The following is a 23,195-nucleotide window of genomic DNA, read 5'->3' as shown; positions in this document are numbered from 1 at the left end:
ATTTGAATCTTGAGGTGATACCCGCTTTTCCTGGTCTTACGGTAAAGCCCACTCCCCCTTCTGCAGGAAAATCTCACATTCTCCAAGATTATCTGATGACATCTCAACCAAGCAATCACTCATTCTCCTTCCATCCCAACCAGACTCCACCAGTTCTATCATATCCTAACCAACCCTCTTCACCTGGTCCGCTTGCTGGAAATAGAAAAGTTGGTCAAACTAACTGCTTGGACTCTTTCTCCCAACAAAGTAATGATCAGCAGATTAGAAGTTGGGCCTCGGTTGCTCAATCGCAGGCACAATGTTGGGAGATGCAGTACTTTGAACCAAGTATGAAGGATGACTATCTCCTTATTAATCCACCAGAGGAGGTGAGGCACTGTGGTCTACGGTACTGGGAGTCTTGTATTGTTGGTACCTTTAGTAGAAGGATGCCATACAAGCTAATCTCTGACTGTGCACACAAGCTCTGGGATGGTAAGGGCTTGCGGAAAGGTACTTTCTTCTTCAAATTTGATTCTGTTGATAAATATAACTCCATACTTGCGGGTGATCAGTGGTTTTTAGCTGGAAAGGCCATCTCACTTAGGCTTTGGCACTATGATTCTGCTAACCATCCAGTTTTGGAAGGAACCAAATCCATTTCAATTTGGATCAAGTTGTTCAATGTTCCCTTTGAGCTTTGGTCTCCTGAAGGTCTGAGCTATTTAGCAAGTGTAGTGGGTAGACCCTTTTTAGCTGATGTTAACACACAAGAGAGGAGTAGGATTGACAATGCTAAGGTTTGTGTGGAAATCACTCATTTTTCTCCCCTCCCAAAATCTTTCCCTGTGACACTCAAATGTGGTGACATTGCCACTGTTAAGGTTCAGTATCCATGGATACCACCCACTTGTTCACACTGCTCCTCTTTTGGCCACTCCAATGATGAATGTGAAAAGCCAAACCCAAGGATGCTTAAGGATGTCCAGAGCATAAACCCTCATAATTGGCAGATTGTTACTAGAAGGAAAGGCAAAAGTGTTTGTCAGCTAATCCCATGCCCTTTCTCAAGTTACAATTGTCCTTCATAGGTCAAAGCATCCACTTCAGTGATTCCTTTTGAAACCCCCTATGAAGTTGCTACAAATGATGATGTTACTGTCTCAGAGATCAATGCCAATGTAACTGATGCTATCACCCACATCCCTGAAGTTGCTGCTGCCACCCAAATCTCATAGAAACCATCTAGTCCTATTTTACCTCTTCCACATCTTCCTGGTAATTCCATTAACAAGAGTAAGGCTATAAGCTTTGTCATCAATCTATCTCAGCATAAACTCAAGCCTCATAATGTCATACCAGCTCCCTCTTCACAGATTTTGATTACCAATTCATTTGATGCTCTTTCAAAGGATGATGATAATGAAGACCAGTGTTGCCCCTCAGATAAAGATCCCCCTGAAAGTCATAAGGACTCAGAGCTCATTCCCATAATGGATAAGCTACTTAAACCAAGAAAACCATCCCATACTAAGCATTCAAAAATTACAAGAAGGCCAAGGGTGGCCAAACCAGTTGTTAATGGTGTCTCCTTAAAAGGGTTTAGGGGTCTCTGCAGCCTAACAACTTCCTCCAAATGAATTGGGCAGCATAGAACATAAGGGGGTTAAACTCTACCCTCAAACAAATAGAGTATAGATGTATTATCAGAAACTCAGATCTTAGCTTGTTAGCTATATTGGAAACCAAGGTCAACAGTAGTAATATGCATGCTATTCACAAGTTTAGTGCTCCTTAATAGAGTATTTCATGTAACTATCTGACTTCAGTATTGGGGAGAGCCTAGATTTTGTGGAACCCCAAAAAATTTCTCTCATCTCTACAGTGGAACATAATCAAGTGATAAATTGCTACATAGAATTGATTGATCTCAAGAAGAGAATTCTTGCCTCATTTGTGTATGCTGCTAACACAGCAGTTGAAAGGAAAGCTCTCTGGAGAGCTTTGAACTCACATTGTTTATCTAATGAACCTTGGATTGTGATGGGGGATTTCAATGTCCTATTCCATGTCAATGATTCTTTTGGAGGGGCACTAAGATGGACAGTAGGAATGCATGAATTCATGGATTGTTTAGAAAGAAATGGTTTGGATGACTTGAGGTATTCAGGGGTGTTCCATACTTGGTCCAATGGGAGCTATGGATGCGCCAACATATCAAGGAAATTGGATAGGGTCCTGGTGAATTATTCTTGGATGGCACTATTTCCACAAGCTGAGTGTTAATTCATGCCTTATGGCATATCAGACCACTCTCCAATGGTTGTTAGATTTGGTAATCTCACCCCAAAGAGAAACATTCCCTTTAGATTTTTTAATTTTTGGACTCTTGACCCAGCATTCCTCCTCATTGTCTCTCATGAATGGTAGAGAGAGTTCCATGGTTCTAGGATGTTTATTTTTGTCCAAAAGTTGAGAACAATTAAGAAACCCCTCAAATAGCTCAACAAAACAACCTATAGTGATATTTCAGCAAGAGTTGCTGCTTGTAGAGTGGAGCTTTCTCTCTGTCAAAGAAGCCTGGACCTAAATCCACTAGATGATTCCTTAAGATTAAATGAGAAGGAGTTGGCTTGCAAGTTCACAGAACTCTCACTGGCTGAAGAGATGTTCTTCAAACAAAAGGCACAAGTCCATTGGCTCAAGGAGGGGAATCAAAATACTGCATTCTTCATGAGGAGTTTCAGTTCCAAAGCTAATAGAAGAAAAGTGTTGTCTATCACTGATTCAAATGGTCTTCAACTGAATGGGGAAGATATGCAGCATGAATTTCTAAATCATTTCAAATCCATACTTGGCCAAAGCTACCAACAGTACATAGGTATGTCATCATTTGCTCACCTCATCTCCAAGAAGGTTCCAAATCACTGCATACCAACACTTACCTCAATTCCCAATGACTTGGAAATCCGATCTGCCATCCTCTCTTTTCATCCCTTCAAGAGTCCAGGTTCTGATAGATTTAATTCATTTTTCTTCTCTCATGCTTGGCCTATCATTGGTCAAGATGTTATTGCTGCTGTGACGGCCCAGGTTTTTCAAGCCAGTGCGTCTTGTGATGAACCGAAGATTGACCCGATAACAGATCCGAATTGCGGAAGCGAAAACAGAAAACAAGACTCTAAGAAGTCAGAGTGACCTTCTATGAGGTTGTGGAACTCAATGAGAATTGATGTGGAAGCAAAAGATCAAAAATATGACAAATAAGCCCTCAGGGGCAAAATAGTCATTTCTGAAAACTGTGGACTCAGGTGCCACCGAGCATACCGCTGGAAGGACAACGAAAAACTAACCAAGATGGACTCAAGAATCGCATGATTCGGAGTCCGGATGAAGGAGAAACGGCATGACGAAGAAAAACGAGCACTTAAGGCTAAAAGGGTAAACTGGTAATTATCCAGGATGATCTGGGTGCAACTGAGAAGACCGTTGGAATGACAGCGAAAAATTAATCAAGTTCAAAAAAAAGTTTACTCGATTTGGAGTCCGGACGAGCGAGAAACGAGTGTTTGAAGTTTTGACGTCACGGCGGCCCGACGAAGGCCGTGACATGCCCCATGTGCGCCCGGCGCCCATGCCGGCGCCCAATGGCATGCCCATGCTGATAGCAAGGGTCCAAAGCAAGTTTTCCAGAACTGAGGCTTGAAACGGAGGTCAAGACGAGTTTTTCTGAAAAAACATGAAGAAGAAAGCCCCCCTAAAATCGAGTTTTCTACATGACTCGCAAGAGAATTCAAAAAACACTCACTGTAAAATGCCTAAAATGCCCCTCCATGAAATCTGGTCATGAAGTCCAAAAAGCTGCTAAAATGCAAACTGGAAGCTGAAACTTCACGAGGGATTTTCGGTACCAAGATGACATTTTTTGAAAGAACACGAAGAAGAAACCCCCCCCCAAAAATCACATTTTCTATTCAACCATATCGAAAGAAGAAATTAAAACTGATGTGAAAGGTCTAGAATGCCCTTAGATCAGATTATGCAACAAAATTTCAAAATGAGTCCATAGGAGGCTCATTGCACCAAAGAAAAAGGTTTGCCCGGAAACAACCATGCATGCAAACGTAACTTACCTATTTGGACACGCTACAATAGTCCACGGCTTAAAAATACCACCGATACAAAATCCGACCCCCCAATGGGCAAAAAGGCAAAAATGAACAACAAAAGGGAAATTTGAAAACCAAAATTATCAAATGATTTCAAATTACCATTTGGCTCTTGGCCACACTTCAAACATGATTTATAAGACCCTATAAAAGAATAAAAATGGAATTCCCACACCCGATGCAAGCATAGTGAAGCAATGACTCGGCATTTTTCAATATTTTCATAATATTTCATGAAGTTAAAAGTTACATAGGATACAAATTAGATGTCATTGGCCTATGGCCTCATCTCATACATGTCAAATACATTGTAAAGAGTGTACTTATGCACACATTACAAAAATAGAATCAAATTTACACATTTTGACATATAAAGTTATAAATGGCATTTCAAGCTAATATTTACAAGAAATGAGAACTTCAAGTCTACAAATCATCCAAGCATGATGTGAATCCCGAATCTTGATCCCGGTACCTGAAAAATGTCCCCACTACGTGGGTGAGTAACATAAAGTTACTCGTAGGAGATGAGCATGCATCGACCTAGCGTTTTACAATTATATCACCTTAAGGTGAAACATGTTAAAGGGGCTCATGCCACCTAACGTCTATGTCAAGTGAGACTCAGGGATCATCCTAAGCTACTCATGCAATTTAAAGTGAACAACGGCATACAAGTATATATGCTCAAGTATACTAAACAATGTTAAACATGTTATACAACATACAAGCATACATTTCCAAGTATACTAAACCACATTAAGACAAGTCATGCAATGTCTAAGCATATTTACACAAGTATGCATTTTATATGAAAATCTCGTAAATCAAGTATACCGACACAAATATACTAAGCTAAGAGAGATACGCTTAAAACAAGTATACACGGCACAAGCATACTAAATGAAATCTAAACTCACAGAGCAAGTATACAAGTTCAAGTACACTATATGAGATCTAAATACACAAAACAAGTATACAGTTTCTAGTATACTAAGTAAGATTCAAATATCCAAAGCAAGCATTAATTCTTAAGCTACAAGTAATCCATGATTAACAACTTGAAATTGAATGCGAAATCAAAGTAGAAAGACTAGGACATGTGGTCACTAGACCAATCAAGTGTTTCCGAGTAATTACGACCCACAAGGCACTACCTAGTGCGCACATGCATAAGTTATTCCAGGCAATTACGACTCACAAGGTACTACCTAGTGCGCATTTATGACTTAGAAGACTCTTGTCTCTGTACTAGAGCCAAACCCTAGCCATCACGTGAAATATGTCTTTACAAGCTTTCCAAAATTAATAAGTCCAAAACTCATACAAAAATCAATAAGTTAGACCAAACTTATACCAAATCCACTAATGCATAAAACCATCTGCCATGCACAAATAAGGTTGAATCCACACAAACCATGTCCTATAATTCAAGTCTAGATAGCATATGACATGTCAAGCCTCCAATATGCAATTTATACACCAAAACAAGAATATTTTACAACAATTGAACCACATTACCACACTAAGCCACAAGTATTAAATAAGTCCCAATTTAGTAACTAGCTTCCAAGGTAAACAATTGTAATATTCTAACAAGTTATACACCTACACAAGATATATCTAAACAAGTTATGCAAGTCAATGATATTCTATATCATGCTAAGTCCAATTACCATTTCAAGATGTCTCAAGTACTAATTCTACATCAAATTAGTAACATGCTCACTAGGTGATTAAACAGACCACATTTCAAGGGATTATCAACCTATTACCTCCAATATCAATTTAAGTGACCAACACACTTAAAATAAAATTAATTAAGCTCATTAATTAATTTTTCTCTAGATTTTCAAACATATCTAAATGTCCTCAATTTAATATATGTTAAATAACTCACCAAGGCTTACTTTACTATCACATTACAAGTTGATTCTATGCTTGATACAACTAGGTGAATTAAACTTTCACAAAAGATAAATATTAAATAAAATTTGCAATTCTTATTCAAATAACCCCAATTTAATATATATCAACCACCATACCAAGGCCTAAATTTCTAGCATGCCACAATTTGATTTTAAGTTGCCTAGCATCATGAGAATTAAATCTTAAACAAAAATAATAATTAAATTAAATTCTAAAAACTTGAACAAGGCATGCTCACAAGTTGTATATGCTTATAAAACAATCAATACAACAATAATATAAACCTAAGACACCCTTTACCTCAATTTGAGATGAAAATCTCAAAAGTCAGCAAAACGAAACGGCTCCGAATCCGACAATACTTCGGGGTTTCGTCAGGGACAACGCCATGAACGATAGACTCCAAAGAGGACCCATGAAAATCACAACTTGACTTCAAAACCAAACTCAAAATTTGGCCAGAAATGGGTTCTAATAAGGATGAAAGAAGCGCGTAGTCAACACGAACACAAAACGCAAAGGCCTTACTATGTTTTGACAAAGAAATGAAGTTCAAATGAGGAGAGAGAAGGTGGCAGCCTCCCTTGGGCTGCCATGGAAGCTTTAGGTCGTGCAAGAGAGTGAGGAAGATGAAAAAATAAAATATCTCATCCCCCTTTTATAGAAATCTCAAAAAGTGCCCCAAACGGGCCCCGCCGGATCCGGAAAAGTGAAATTTGAGAAGACGCTCTCAAATGATGAAACTCTGTGAATGAGAAAGATTCAAAATGAGAAAATAAGAATAACGGAATAAATGACGTCAAAAACTGAGTCCTGAGCAGAAAGTTATGCCCCAAACAAGTTTGGCGCAAACTGGGGCAAAAAACCCTGAAATTGGAAAACATGGACCAGAAGGGACTTCTAAGAGTTTACGACTCGATGAAAAGTGAAAATGAATCCTGTACGAGAATCCAGGCTCAAAAGAAGATAATTTGCAGAACTTTCATTAATTGCACAATGGCCCCCACAAAAAAAGGTTAATTACAAAACTGCCCCAGAATGAAAATATCTTCCAAAAGATATTTTCTTAGATACCCCTGAAATAAAATATCTTCAAAAGATATTTACAAAAAATACCCCTAGAAAAGAAATTAATTTCAAAGAATTATGCATCCATGCCCCTATGGACACCGGGAGCAATCAGAGTACTTTCCTACAAAAGTAAAGATACGTATTTCGTGGAAACCACTCATGATAAAGATACGTGAAGTCAAAAATCAACTCCGAGCACAAGAAGTGAGGTTTTGCAACAAAGTGACAAACGGGGAAAAGACGAAATAGGGAAAAGGACGAAATAGGAATAAGGACAAAAAAGTGAATAGTGTCGAAAAATGAAAATTGTGGAAATGACTCGGTCCTCAAAGGAAGTTGTCAATCCATGGAAAAGATTCTTAGAAACCATTTCCAAGCATTCAAGACGACACTAAGTGACGAAAAACTATCCACAGAAAAGAAAAAACAACGGAAAAAAATTTATCCGCAAAATTTGAGGAAAAAGGAAAAGGAATAAAATAACCGGGTCATTACAGCTGCAATTAGAGATTTCTTTATCTCTGGAAAAATGCTAATTAGAGATTAATTGTTCATATATAGCATTGGTACCAAAGGTTCCTAACCCCTCAGTTGTAAGTGATTTTCTACCTATATCCTGCTGTAATTTGATCTATAAAGCCATTTCCAAGCTTCTAGCACTGAAATTAGGCCCTATTCTCTCAACCCTTATAAGCCCTTGTCAAAATGCTTTTGTCAAAGGTAGGCACATTTTAGATAATGTCATCCTGGCCCATGAACTCTTGAATGGTTACAATAAATCAAGCCACCCTCCAAATTGTGCTCTCAAGATTGATTTAATGAAGGCATTTGATTCAATACACTGGTAGTTCATTATTGATGCCTTACACATTTTTGGTTTTCATGCAACATTTGTGAATTAGATATCACAGTGTATTACTACACCAGCTTACTCTATTTCCCTCAATGGTGAACTATTTGGCTTCTTTAAGGGTAAGAGAGGGATTAGGCAGGGTGATCCTATCTCACCATTGTTGTTTGTGCTTGCAATGGAAGTCCTTACTCTTTCAATTAATCACAAAGTCAGGTCTAACCCCTATTTTAAGTTCCATTAGAGGTGCAAGAAGCTGTCTATTACACACCTCACTTTTGCAGATGACATACTGGTATTTTCTTATGCTAACCTTGATTCTATCCAAACCATTTTGGAAGCTTTCAATTTGTTTTGCTCATTCTCTGGCCTGCAAATGAATCCTTCAAAATGCAAGGCATTTTTCTCAAGGGTTGATTCTCAGACTAAAGCCAGCATTCTTGTTTTTCTGCAATTTGATGTAGGGACTCTTCCAACCATATCCTTGGACTTACCACTGTCTGCCATAACAATCAAAGCAAGGGACTGACAAACATTGGTTGAAAGAATAACTAGAAGAGTTGGGAGTTGGACATCCAAGTTCTTATCTTATGCTGAGAGAGTTGTCCTCATTAAGTCTGTGTTGTTTGCAATCCAATCTTACTGGTCTCAAGTATTTTCTCTTCCTAACAAGGTGTTGGATGATATCAACCAAATCCTTAGTAGCTTTTATTAGTCTGGAACAGATTTGAAAAAGAGTGGAGCAAAGGTTGCCTGGGTTGTAGTGTGTAGGCCTAAAATTCATAGGGGTTTGGGGTTTCCAGACCTTGAAATGTCAAATAGAGTTGTAATGTTGAAGCATTTTTGGAAGCTGTGCTAGAGAAAGGTGAGTTTGTGGGTGGCTTGGACCAATTATTATCTCATCAAAGGAAGAAGCTTTTGGAGCATCAAACCCTCTACATTGAGTTCTGATTTTTGGAGAGACATACTTAGGCTGAGGAGGATGGCAAGAGGCATCATAAGGTGCAGAGTAGGGTGTGGGAAGGATACAAGACTTTGGCTGGATTATTGGCTCCCAAATAGCCCCATTGTTTCACAATTAGGACTCAGTGAATTTGAAATTCTTCAACTGGACACTAGGGTCACAGTTGATAGCCTAATTTCCAATAATCATTGGATGGTTCCTATCTCAGCAGCCTACTCACACTATTTTCAATCATTATGCTTCATTTCTCAGTTATACTCCTTTCCTTCACCCTCGAATCAGCTGGACAGCATTGTGTGGATGCCCAGTCCTACAGATATCTTCTCATTTTCTCACACCACAGCATAATTTTCACCTCCTTTACCAATCTTCAGTTGGAACAAGCTAATTTGGTTTAAGCATCACATTCCAAAGCATAGCTGTATTGCTTGGCTAACAGTCAGAGGTAGACTTTTAATACTTGACTCCAAACCAATGCTGCACAAGCACTATGTAAATAGATGCTACCTATGTCATACTGAGAGTGAGTCTATGGATCACTTGTTCTTCAAATGTAGTTACAGCTCATAGATTTAGAGGTTCATACAAGAGGTTACAGGTTTCCACATATCTCTTTGTGGTTGGAACGACTTGATCCAATGGTGTTCAATACATTGGATTGCTCCAGAAAGCCTAACACATAAGCTTTTACTGTCAGCAGCCATCTATTTCATTTGGATTGAGAGAAATGGAAAAGCCTTCAAAAATGTTTCTTATTCACCTCGCCACATTATTGCTTAAATCAAGACTTACAACAATCATGCTTAAAAGGAGTGCTGATTTGAAGCTTATCTCAACTGAGAGTGATCTTCTTGCCATATTTATGCAGGCTTGTTCCATTTCATGTATACAGTCTTGGCTAGTCTCATAGGTTATAAGTTGTCCAGTTCATTGTTGGGTTAGCCTGTTGCATCAGTGCTGTAGTTGTTTATTTTAGGATTTTCTTTTGTTTGTTTTGTTTCTTGGCTGCCTTGGAGTGCAGTGTGTTGTTGTTCTCCCTCTTTTGGCCCCTTGTACATTCTCACCTCTTATATACAAGTTTACCATTATCCAAAAAAAAAAAAACAAGACAAAGTTTTTGCAATGTTTCAATGGTTGCTGTGTATTATATAGGGCCTTGAACCTATTATTGTCTTATTGTCTCTAAATGGCCTCGGCTTTCATGTTATTTTGTTTTCCCCTCTTCGTTGAGGGCTCCATGTAATTATTCTATCATCAATACAAGCTTACCCTTATAAAAATAAAAAAAATAAAAAAAAGACTATTTACTACGCCACTTACATAAAATGCACACATATATGCATCATGTATACTAAATACTTGAAAATACTAATTACTACTAAAATTCTAAAATCAAGTTTATTTTCAACACAACTCTAGAGATTGGTTGACTCGAAATTGTTACAGTTTGAGTTTTAAATTTGAATCAATTTTGAGCAAAAATTAAGTTACTTCATTCTCATCACTTCCATGAACAAGTTTACACTCACACAGACAGTCGTAAGTTTTTTGTGGATATATAAAAAAATAAAAAATAAAACATTGAAATTGCAATCCTGACAGGAAATCCGAAATGTGAGAAAATTTCATTTAGACTAATCTGAAATAATTATTGTTTAGAAGAAGTACCATTGTTGTATTGCACTCATTGTAGGATTTTTTTTTTTAATATTATTATTTATCTTTATCAATGTTGTAAGATTACGTTTGATATGTCCTTCACACAACAATTTTATTTTCATTTCATTCATTTAATTTTTATTATTCTGAAAAGAGAAATATATATATATATATATATATATATATATATATATTAAATAGCACATGAAGGCCATGGAATTGCATTCATACAGAACAACAATAAACAATAATTTCAAGGACAATAAAACAATAAAAAAATGACTCCACAAATCAATAAAATGGAAATCTTACACACTGATAGACAACAAATACTTATATGGACTCACTCGCTACCAAAGTAAAAGCATATATCACATGGTCTAATTGGAAGAAAGATGAAAGGAGTGGTAGCATCTCATGGGCTAGTTGTGGATGGAGGTGGTGAGAAGAATTGAATTGTTGGCATTGTTGCTTGGATGGTCGGGATTGAAGATGGGATAGTGGACAGTGAAGTAACCGGCAATGGAAGTAGTGCCACCTTAGGAAGTGTGGGCATGGTTGGCAATGCTGGTAGCGCGGTGCTTGGTAATGGTGGCATTGTGGCTTTAGGCAGTGTTGGCATCGCGGGCAATGGAGGCAATGTGGTTTTAGGCAGATCGAGGTGGTATTGTAGGGATGGTAGGCAGTGTTTGTGCTTCAAGTGGAGACGTTTGCAATAGGTGGCGAGCAGCAAGGCTCATATGGATACTTGAAAGTGATAATGCTACAATAATACATAGAAAAAAAGAATGCTTAGATGTCACGGAGGTCGATTTTGAATCTCTATGATGGCACTAAGCCAAAAATAAAAATAACTGAGGTCGATTTTGAATTCTCCGTGATGGCACTAAGTCAAAAATAAAAATAACTTTTCTTTGTTTAAGTTTACAAGAATGTAAGAAATGAACACCATAAAGACATGAACACCCACGAATTTACTAAAGCCCCTAAGGTTTCAAACCTTTACTATATTATTCACAACAATACAAGAAAAAGGCATCAACCCATAGAAACATACAAAAAAGAAGAAAAACATGCAAGAAAGCAGAAATAATACAAGAGTCTCCCAACGCAGAAATACTTATATTTTTCTTTTTGATCCATGAGATGAAAAAAAGTACTCCCGGCATAAGGTCACTCTTACTACTTGAAAATCAGAGAAATCTCAATAATACAAAACAAGTTAAACTCATTTAAAAATCTTTGAAAGTAGAAGATTTGGTAACTGCCAAGAAGATATGTTCAGAGGTGATTAGATTCTTGGAAAAGGACCAGGCTACAGCACCTTACTTCCTTATATTTGTTGATGTGGATTATGTTGGGTTTATTTCCTTCTATATGGAGGAAAGCCTAAGTGGGTTTTATTAAAGCCCAAAGCCCAACTCTTTAGGGTGAATAACCTTAAGGAAGTCAGAATAAAAAGAGAGGAAGATCAGCCGTAACTTTTACAAGAGAGAGAGAGGAAAAACGCAATTTTTCCATATACTAGCCAGATTTCATCAAACCTCCGAACCCGCTTTGTCCGTGGTCTGATAGAGCTGAAATTTAGAGGAGAGGTTCACGACTCAATGAGTTAAAATCTGAACGGTGGAGATCAAATTTTGAGCTCGGGAACAGTAATTCGTGCCCGTGAACAGTAACAGGGTTTTTGGTATTTTTCTCTCCAATTCTCTTTGTTTTTTGCCAATATTGGTGATATCTTGATGAGATGTATTGTAGCCTCTAATTGCGATTAGAGAAGACTTTGTGTACCCATTATTTAGTTCATAGTGGAGATTTCAACTAGACTAGGTCCCGTGGTTTTTTCTTCCTCACACTGGGGAACTTTTCCACGTAAAAAATTGTTTGTGTTTTTGTGGCTTGGTGTGATTGAATTTTTTCTCTATTATTTTCAACACATATAAAAGTAAAGATACACTATATTTGCTTGTATATAGGGAGAAGAGTTATTCCGCTGTGTTTATTTATTGTTCCGCTGTGTTTGTTTATTGTTATATTTTCTAACAAAGTGGTATCAGAGCGCCAGGTTAACAGATTGTCAGGTTGGCAGTTTAAGTTATGGAAGCAAATACGAGTAGAATGATTAATCTCAATTGTTCAAATTATCACATATGGAAAGGAAAAATGGAGGATCTTTTTTATGTGAAAGATTATTACCTACCGGTGTTTAGTGCTGAAAAGCCAGAAAATAAGTCTGATGTGGAATGGACTTTCTTATATCGACAGGTGTGTGGGTATATCAGGCAGTGGGTAGATGATAATGTTTTGAACCATATTAGTGGAGAAATGAATGCACGTTCTCTATGGAGTAAGCTTGAATAGCTATATGCTAGAAAGACTGGAAATAATAAATTGTTTCTGATTAAGCAGATGATGGCTTTGAGATACCAGGACGGGACTCCTTTATCTGATCACCTGAATACATTCCAAGGAATTATTAATCAACTGGCTGGAATGGGAATTAAGTTTGATGATGAGATACAAGGGTTATAGTTGCTTGGTTCATTACCGGACTCGTGGGAGACGCTCAGAACTTCATTGTCTAACTCCGCTCCAGAAGGTGTAATCACAATGGATATGGCCAAGAGTTGTTTGCTAAATGAAGAGATGAGAAGAAAAACATAGGGATCCTCTTCACAGTCAGAGATCATGGTTACAGAAAAGAGGGGGAGAAGTAAGAGCAGAGGTCCGAAGAACAGAAATAACAATAGAAGTAAGTCCAACAAGTTTGCAAATGTTGAGTGTTATCATTGCGGGGAAAAGGGATACATCAAGAAATATTGCAGGCAATTGAAGAAAGAAAACAAGAATGAGAAAGGGAAGGGAACGAAGAATAGAGATGACAAAGATGGTGATGACAGAGTTGCTACCACCACTCCTACAGACTTCCTCATTATTTATGATGATGAGACGATAAATGTTGCATACAATGAGACCAATTGGGTGATTGACAGTGTTGCTCTATTCATGCTACATCTCGGAAGGATTTCTTTACATCTTATAAATCTGGTGATTTTAGAACAGTAATGATGGGCAATGATGGCTTGGTTAAAGCCATTGGAATTGGGGATGTGTATCTGAAGACGAATAATGGCACGAGGTTAGTTCTCAGAGATATGAAGCATTTTCCTGACATTCGTTTGAATTTGATTTCTACAGGTAAACTTGATGTTGAAGGGTATTGCAGCATTTTCAGTGATGGCCAGTGGAAGCTCACTAGAGGTGCTATGGTTGTGGCTCAAGGCATTAAGCACTCTGCGTTGTATGTTCTGCAAACAAAGATCTCCAATAACATTGTTAATGCGATGGAGGATAATGATACAACTGAGTTGTGGCATAAGAGATTGGCTCACATGAGTGAGAAAGGATTAGCTCTACTTGGGAAGAAAAGTCTACTATGTGGACTAAAAAGTACACTTCTGAAAAAGTGTACTCATTGTTTGTCAGGGAAGCAGAGCAGAGTCTCCTTTAAGAATTCCCCTCATTCGGTAAAGTCAGAGATACTGGATTTGGTACATTTAGATGTGTGTGGCCCTATGAAGAAGAGAACACTTGGTGGCTCCAGATACTTTGTAACCTTCATAGATGATCATTCAAGGAAGTTGTGGGTATATACCTTAAATTCAAAAGTCCAAGTGTTAGCAGTGTTCAAGCAATTTCAAGCCCTAGTTGAGAGACAGATTGGGAAGAAACTGAGATGCATTCGTACTGATAACAGCGGAGAATATTTTGGTCCTTTTGATGAGTATTGTAGACAGCAGGGTATCCGGCATCAAAAGACAACTCCTAAAACTCCTCAGTTGAATGCCGTAGTAGAAAGGATAAACAGGACACTGGTTGAGAGAGTGAGATGTTTGCTTTCACAAGCCCAGTTGCCAAAATCCTTTTGGGGGGAGGCATTGAGCACAGTTGTTCATGTGTTGAATCTTACACCTTGTATTCCTCTATAGTTTGATGTGCCAGACCAAGTTTGGACAGGTAAGGATGTCTTTTATAATCATCTGCGTGTTTTTGGGTGCAAAACATTTGTGCATATTCCAAAAGATGAAAGGTCCAAACTTGATGTGAAAACGCGACAGTGTATATTCCTTGGCTATGGCCAAGATGAGTTTGGGTATAAGCTTTATGATCCAGTTGAGAAGAAAATTGTGAGAAGCAGAGATGTCGTGTTTGTAGAAGATCAGATGATTCAGGATATTGAGAAAGCAGGGAAATCTATGTCTCAACAAGATGATATCTTAACTGATGTAGATCTAGCTCATCTAAAGAATCTGTCATCTCAGGTTGAGAATGATGTTCAGGATGACCACCAGTGTACAGGTGATGTGGATGTTCCTCTACAGGTTCAGGGAGATGTTGAGACTGATGAGCAGTTGACAGCGCTAGAGATTCCACCAGAGATTCTATCCAGGAAGTCTCACAGAGATCGATGTCCTTCTACTTGGTATTCAGCAGAGCAGTATGTGTTATTGACTGACGGGGGAGAGCCCCAATGTTTTGCAGAAGCCATAGAAAATGAACAGAAGACAGAGTGGGTTGAGGCCATGCAAGATGAGATGCAGTCATTGTATGATAACCACACCTTTGAGTTAGTAAAGCTACCTAAAAGAAAAATAGCTTTGGAAAACAAGTGGATTTACAGGAAGAAGCCAAATGGGTTCTCTTCACGGCCACTGTACAAAGCTAGATTGGTTGTCAAAGGGTTCGGTCAGAGAAAAGGTATTGACTTTGATGAGATCTTCTCTTCAGTCGTAAAGATGTCATTGATCCGTATAGCACTCGGCCTATCAGCTAGTCTTGACTTGGAAGTTGAGCAGATGGATGTGAAAACTGTCTTCCTTCATTGTGATTTGGAGGAAGAGACTTATATGAAGCAGCCAGAGGGTTTCAAAGTGAAAGGGAAAGAGGATTATGTGTGCAAGCTGAAGAAAAGCCTATATGGTTTGAAACAAGCACCGAGACAATGGTATAAGAAGTTTGAGTTTATTATGGGGGAGTAAGGCTATAAGAAGACAACTTCTGATCACTGTGTATTTGTTCAAAATTTCTCTGATGATGATTTTATTATTCTACTGCTTTATGTGGATGACATGTTGATTGTTGGCAGGAATCTTCAAGGATTGACCAGTTGAAGAAACAATTGAGTAAGTCATTTGCTATAAAGGATTTGGGGCTAGCAAAGAAAGAATCAGTCGTGATAGGAGTGCCAAGAAGTTATATTTGTCACAGGAGGAGTACATTGAAAAAAGTGCTTCAGAGGTTTAATATAGACAACACTAAAGTGGTTAGCTCTCCTCTTGCTACCCACTTCAAACTGAGTACAAAGCAATGTCCTTCTACAGATAGGGAAAAAGGAAGACGTGGAAAGAGTTCCTTACGCCTCGGCAGTAGGAAGTTTGATGTATGCAATAATTTGCACAAGACCAGATATAGCCCATGCAGTTGGTGTAGTTAGCTGATTCTTGTCAAATCCGGGAAGAGAGCATTGGAATGCAATGAAGTGGATCATGAGGTATCTTCGAGGCACTTCCCGTTTGAGACTTGGTTTGGGAAACGGACAACCATTGTTAGTTGGCTACACAGATGCAGATTCGGCAAGGGATGTGGATACTCGTAAGTCTACTTCGGCTTATTTGATCACTTTTGCAGGTGGGGTTGTAAGTTGGCAATCGAGACTTCTAAAGTGTATTGCTCTTTCTACGACAGAGGCAGAGTTTATTGCAGCAACGGAAGCAACTAAAGAGTTGCTATCAGCAAAGAAGTTCTTAAGAGAACTTGGTTTCAAGCAGCAGAGGTTTGTGTTGTTTTGTGATAGCCAGAGTGCTATTCATCTTGCTAAGAATTCCAGTTTTCATGCAAGATCTAAGCACATTGATGTACGATACCATTGGATCAGAGATGCGTTGAACAGTAAGTTACTTGAACTTGAGAAGGTTCACACTAATGATAATGGTTCTGATATGTTGACAAAGACCCTACCAAGAGCGAAGCTTGAAGTTTGTTGTTCGATCGCCGGGATGGCGATTCCCTCTATATAGTCGGAATGGGAGAGATTTGTTGGGTTTATTTCCTTCTATATGGAGGAAAGCCCAAGTGGGTTTTATTAAAGCCCAAAGCCCAACTCTTTAGGGTGAATAACCTTAAGGAAGTCAGAATAAAAAGAGAGGAAGATAAGCCGTAGCTTTCACAAGAGAAAGAGAGAGAGGAAAAACGCAGTTTTTCCATATACTGCCCAGATTTCATCAAACCTCCGATCCCGCTTCGTCCGTGGTCCGATCGAGCTGAAATTTGGAGGAGAAGTTCACGACTCAATGAGTTAAAATCTGAACGGTGAAGATCAGATTTTGAGCTCGGGAACAGTGATTCGTGCCCGTGAACAGTAACCGGGTTTTTGGTATTTTTCTCTCCAATTCTCTTTGTTTTTTGCCAAGATTGGTGATATCTTGATGAGATATATTGTAACTTCTAATTACGATTAGAGAAGACTTTGTGTACCCATTATTTGGTTGATAGTGGAGATTTCAACTGGACTAGGTCCCGTGGTTTTTTTTTTTCCTCACACTGGGGAAGTTTTCCACGTAAAAATTTGCTTGTGTTCTTGTGGCCTGGTGTGATTAAATTTTTCCTCTATTATTTTCAGCACATATAAAAATAGACATACACTATATTTGCTTGCATATAGGGAGAAGAGTTATTCCGTTGTGTTTGTTTATTGTTATCTCTCCCAACATATTATGATGAAAGCCTTCCGTTGTGGCACATTGCAACTGAACTCTGCTACAATGACGACCATATTGCTGAAGGAATTGTCGGTAGCAATACTGGTGCTGGTAACAATACTGGGGAAGGCAAATATTGCTTCGAAGAAGTATTGTGGGTTTTTCCATATCTTCTAGTTATGCAGCCGACGTTAATGTCTGCAGTGTATTTGGAAATTAAGATTCCGGGATACCTGTGCTGAGACTAGGAAGTTCTTTAAGAGAACAGGGTCGAAATGAGGAACATAGTTAAACCTGCTGTTGTAAAGGGAGATGGTAGCAAACCTGTGTTGTTTGATGCTAGGTTTTCAAGCATAAATCTGGTCATACAGTACACCAAACCCAATGTGACCGAACCTAATGTCACCGAACCAAGCTGCAGACCACCGTTACTAAGTATAAATTTATAGTATATTTCAATTTGAAATTTATAGTATAGCATAGTAAATTTAACTTCTTATCATGTAGATATGAACCACATATTAGCACACAGATCACCTCAGCCAATTCAATGATGACAACAATTTATTTCTCAAGATTTATTTAATTATAGAACAATATTTTAACATACATATATGATAACACCATCTAGGCATCAAGGAAGCAACATCATAAACTGGACTCATTATCCTATGTTTCTATATTTCTATAACTAACCTAAATGTTGCATGACTAGGTAAAATTCTACATCATAATCAAATATTCTCCTGAATAGTCACCAACCTCTTTATAAAGAGGTTAAATTCTTCTTCCTTGCTCACCATACTAACCCTAACATGCTTCGAATCAGCCCCAAATCGCTTTCCGCTTCTTGTTAGAATCTTGTGCCCTCGAAAAAACTCTGCGCAGTCCTCTATATTCCTATTGCACTTCATCCATGCAAAGGCTGCGAGAAGAAACAGAAAAACCAATATATTAATTAAATTATATGATATTTTGCACCAACCATCATATTATCTATAACTTTTACATCAAACTTTCAATCTATATATAAGTATCATTACCGGGATATGATTCAGTGAACTTTCCCATGAAATTACAGTATTCTTTCGTGTACTCAGGCAGACTGAACATTTTGCTTTGTCCCACCACATCCCTTAACTTGTTCCATCTCTCAGACATTATAAGTTTACCATATTCAAACACATTATCTGAGTCAGGAGTGTCACAATATTGGCAACTATCTGCAATAACACCAAGGACCTTTGCAGCTCGAAGTTGGGATTCTTTGGACACACCAATTGTATTGAGCTCTATGAACTTTGTCATCTTTTTCGCCACATCTTTATCCTTCACAAGAGCCCATCTTTAAAAAAATAAAATAAAAATCTCTTGATTAAGTATACTATATGGTTAATTAATAACACTAAATTAAATCTCTATATTCTGTGTAGTGTACTTGTTTTGTACATTGCTATTGCATGTTTGTCACAACAGGTGTAAATGTTTCTTGATAGGCAAACGTTTAAAAGTTGATCAAAATGTAGAAAATTATCCAATGCGTGATCCAGCATGTCCAGTACACTTGGAGACTGTAAACAACATAATATCATGAGCAGCTGCACTGGTAATGGGAGTAAATTGTGGCCAGTAGTAGGCAAGGTCGTGGACAAGCTTCCCTTCATCTCCTTTTCTCTTGACAATGGCTTCTGTAGTAGTTCCATCCGGGTTGTTTGGCGAAGTGACTAATTCAATGTAAGCTCCATCCTTATCGAAGCCATGTGCATCACCTCCCCACTTGTACAGCCCTGACAGCAAGAAGTCTGTCACTTCTAGATATTACTTTAAACAATAAACCAAAACAAATAAATTAAATTATAAATTAGGAACAGAAAGTGTTAATTAATGTTGTATTGATTGGTTCACTCGTATTCAATTTAAAATGATAAAAATTACATGTGATTATGTACCGTCACAATAATTTTGTGTACCTGAAATAATAATTGCGTGGGCGCCATAATTACATGTGCTATATATGTACCTGCCATAACAATTTTGTGTTCTTGCAATGCAAAACCAGGATTCTCAGAATTTTTTATATCCATGTTACTATGCTTTTGTAATGTCTAGAAGTCCTCAAAATTAGACGAACGTTCATGTGTTTGTAGTATTTCTTGTTCGTCCTATTCAGACAGACTAAGAGTCTGTTTTTCTAAGTCTGTTTTTCTAAAGTATCACCTAGAGACATGATCATGATGGACAAAAACATGAAACAATAAGTTCTTTATTTTAAGAGACTTAAAGATTCTAATCACTGTCCATCCTTAAACACGTTTAGTTCAAAAGAAAAGTCAACGAATTACGATTGAGGCTCACCGAGTAGTAAGGAACCGCACAGACCACACTGACCGGTTCGAGTGTATCAGAAGGGGAGAGTGCATACAATGCAGCCTGATAGAGTTGGGTGGAACCCATCCCCACAACCACATGATAATCTTCGGTCACTGCATTGCCAACCACACGATGCAATCGCTTGATCGATACCTCCCATTTTGGCTCCATAAACCAGCATAAGTTCTTCATATTGGCAAAATATCTCAGTGACTGATAGCCCGAGATCACCACTGTGCACTTGTCACCGATGCACCGCCAATAAGCCTCAAACAAGGTTGGATCACCACTGTCACACCAAAAAAACAAAAAGCAATTTCACATTAGCACGTAATATTAATCACCGTACCATTTGTAAGTGAAACATGAAACACATATCCACAACTTATGATCCATTTTGCTTTTAAATCATACAATCAATGACTAAAGTTAATATACATAGAACTCAATAATTAAATTTGGTTTTGGGACTAATTAAGCTTATGTATACACCTTTAAATAGAAAATTTCCTTAGGGACCCCTCCGTTCTAATTCTAACCATGCAAGAATCTTAAATTCATTAGAATCTGTCCCTTTAAAACTTATATAGCAAGAGTTATTTCCAAACATATTAATTGATCGACTGTGATTGCAACACTTGAATAGTTGTATGTTGATCGAAACCAATTAACTTTATGAAATAAGTGAACAATCATCTCAACCCAACATTCTGTTTTTTTCTTGCGGAAGCAAGTTTGTATGTTATCCAACTTAAACACCACCATTTTCAACTGATCAAAATGGTGGTTATCTAATTTAAACATTACCCAAAAAGAAAAAAGAAAAAAGAATGCATTAAGAGACTTACTGATCAAGGTTAATGAGAGAATGGGATGAGAGGGTTGTGCCATTCTCTCTTGCTTCCGAGTGATCAAGACCACACGAGCCACACGAGCCTTCTCTGTTCCACACGTTCTCTCTCTTCTCTCTCTCTAGGTATATTTTTTGTTAAGGAAACCCAAACTTCTTGGTCGTTTCTGAGTCACACATTTCTGGTTAGGTATTAGCACTATATAAATACCAGAAGATTGGAGGGTCGTGTCTCTCTCTCTGTTTTTTTTTTTCTCTTTCTCTTTCTCTTTCTCTTTCTCTTCTCTTCTCTTCTCTTCTCAAATATCTTGAGGGTATTAATAAATGATGAAAGAGCACAGGGCTTCCTAGATTTTAGGAAGAACTTGGTGATAAAAATGATACTCACTTCGTCCCTTATTAGTTGTCCATCTTTGATTTTATAATTTTTAAAAGGGACATGCAATTAATTAATGCATTGTCTCTTTTTCAAATTACTAAATTGTTCTTTAAATATTAAATATACTCCCTCCATTCCATCATAGTTGTCCATATTTTATTTTTGAGTTATCCCAAAATACTTGTCAACTTACTAAATTTAAACAATATATTTCACATTTTTCTATAAAATACCCTTAAAATTTAAAAAAATTTCAAACATGATTATATATATATTTAAACTTGAAAGGATAATTTTATAATTTTAAAAGGGGACAATGCAATAATTACATATCCCCTTAAAAAGTTCTACTCTACATAAGGACATCTATTATGGAACAAATAGAATATATAACACTAAGTTGTAAGATTTTTGAAAAGTTAGAAGGGTAATTATGAAAAGATAACATTTATTTTGTTTGACCTTTCAAAATAGATATTTAATTTGAGACACTCTAAAAGGAAAAAATAGACTATTAATATGAGACAAAAGAAATAATAAATGAATTATTATTATTATTATTATTATTGTAAATATTAAAGCTTTTCAATCTCATACATTAAATGAGATTTATATTACATCTAAGAGATGAGGTTGAAAGGTCGTGGAGTCGTGACGGTTCAACATACCATTACTATTGATTTTAAATTTATTATTTGAAAATTTATCAATTAATTAAAGAAAGATGCATGATAATTAGAAAAATCCTGAAATATATGAGAAGAGAAAATCAGTAGGCTAAGAAGGTCAATAAATTTTAGAGACAGAGAATTTATTTTTAAAATTTACCGATTAATTAAAGATAGATGGTAATTAGAAAAAGTCGTCAAAATCCTAAAAATGAGGAGAGAAAATCAGTAGGATTTTTTTTGTATGATTACAAGAAAGTATACAATACTCCAAAAGTATTTTACACATGAAATTTCCACTCAATACAAAGTCATGTTTCTTTCTCTTTTCTTTTCTTTTTTATTTTATTTTTATTATTATTATTTTTTTTTTGTCTCTCTCTCCCTTGAAAATTATTAATTTCTCTACTATCAAGGCAAATTGAGAGCTTTTTATGATTGTGCATTAGGCGGGGTGAATACTCACTCGTATTGTAAACTTTATCCTAGACAATAAATATTATAGACAAAGTTTCATTGATGTTACTAAAGGGTATCTAGTTCAATGATATAACATTCCCATTTTAAGGAGGGAGAGGATTCGAGCCTGCTTGGGTGTGTCCACCCGTAAGGTGCCGGGTGGTTGGACCGTAACGAGAGCAAGGGCGGAGTCAAAAAATTTAAGTTGGGGGGCTAAATTTGTACTATGTAACTAAAGTTTGAAAATTTTATAAATCAATTGTAATATGATTTTTTTTATAATTACTAGTCATAGTATATATATTTTGAGAAAATTCAAAATTGAGAAAAATACAACTTAATAATAGATGAAAATTGATATTAGAAAGGAAAATATAAAGAAAAGACGATGAGTTACAATTAAAAAGAAAAAATGTACATGAATAATTATTACAGTATTATATAGTAGACTGAACATGTGGCTTTTATATAGTAGACTGAACATGTGGCTTTGTCCCACCACGTCTCTTAACTTGTTCCATCTCTTAGACACTATAAGTTTACCATATTCAAACACAGTATCTGAATCTAGAGTATCACAGTATTGACAGTTATCAATGACACCTAGGACCTTTGTAGCTTGAAGTTGGAATTCCTTGGACACATCAACTGTGTTGAGCTCTATGAACTTTGTCATCTTTTTGCCGCATCTTTATCCTTCACAAGAGCCCATCTTTAAAAAACAACAAGAATACGTTAATATCACATGTATAAATGTTTCTTGGTAGGCACACCTATGCTTCTATATAAATTAATTACCAGAAGATGGGAGGGTCGTGAGTCGACTCGTGACTTGTGACTCTTTTCTTTTTTAATTTTTCAAATAATATCTAAATTAGATATTTTTAGGGTATTAAATGATGAAACAATAAAGGATATTAAATGTGTCAAGCTTTATTTTGCTCTCTTAACTCTTTTTATTTTTATTTCTTCTTTTTATTTATGTATCCACTCCATTTCAACTTATACAGGGTTTATTATCTTACAATGTGATGTGGATCCACAAAAAAGTATAGCTGGATTACGGTTATATGTTAATTCAGGGCCG

At 37.0% G+C, this 23,195-nt stretch overlaps 1 pseudogene; it reads right to left on the bottom strand.

Annotated features, from left to right (window-relative positions):
• Positions 1 to 18,116: 18,116 nt before the first annotated feature.
• Positions 18,117 to 22,784, bottom strand: LOC132316632 (L-tryptophan--pyruvate aminotransferase 1-like; annotated as a pseudogene).
• Between the last annotated feature and the right edge of the window lie 411 nt (positions 22,785 to 23,195).

The sequence above is a fragment of the Cornus florida genome, unplaced genomic scaffold, assembly GCF_030987335.1.
Source record: "Cornus florida cultivar Cherokee Brave unplaced genomic scaffold, ASM3098733v1 CherokeeBrave_3.0.0_Hap2_Chr07, whole genome shotgun sequence".
In the NCBI taxonomy this organism is placed as follows: Eukaryota; Viridiplantae; Streptophyta; class Magnoliopsida; order Cornales; family Cornaceae; genus Cornus; species Cornus florida.
The sequence above is the reverse complement of the archived record's forward strand: the minus strand, read 5'-3'. Positions and strand labels throughout refer to the sequence as shown.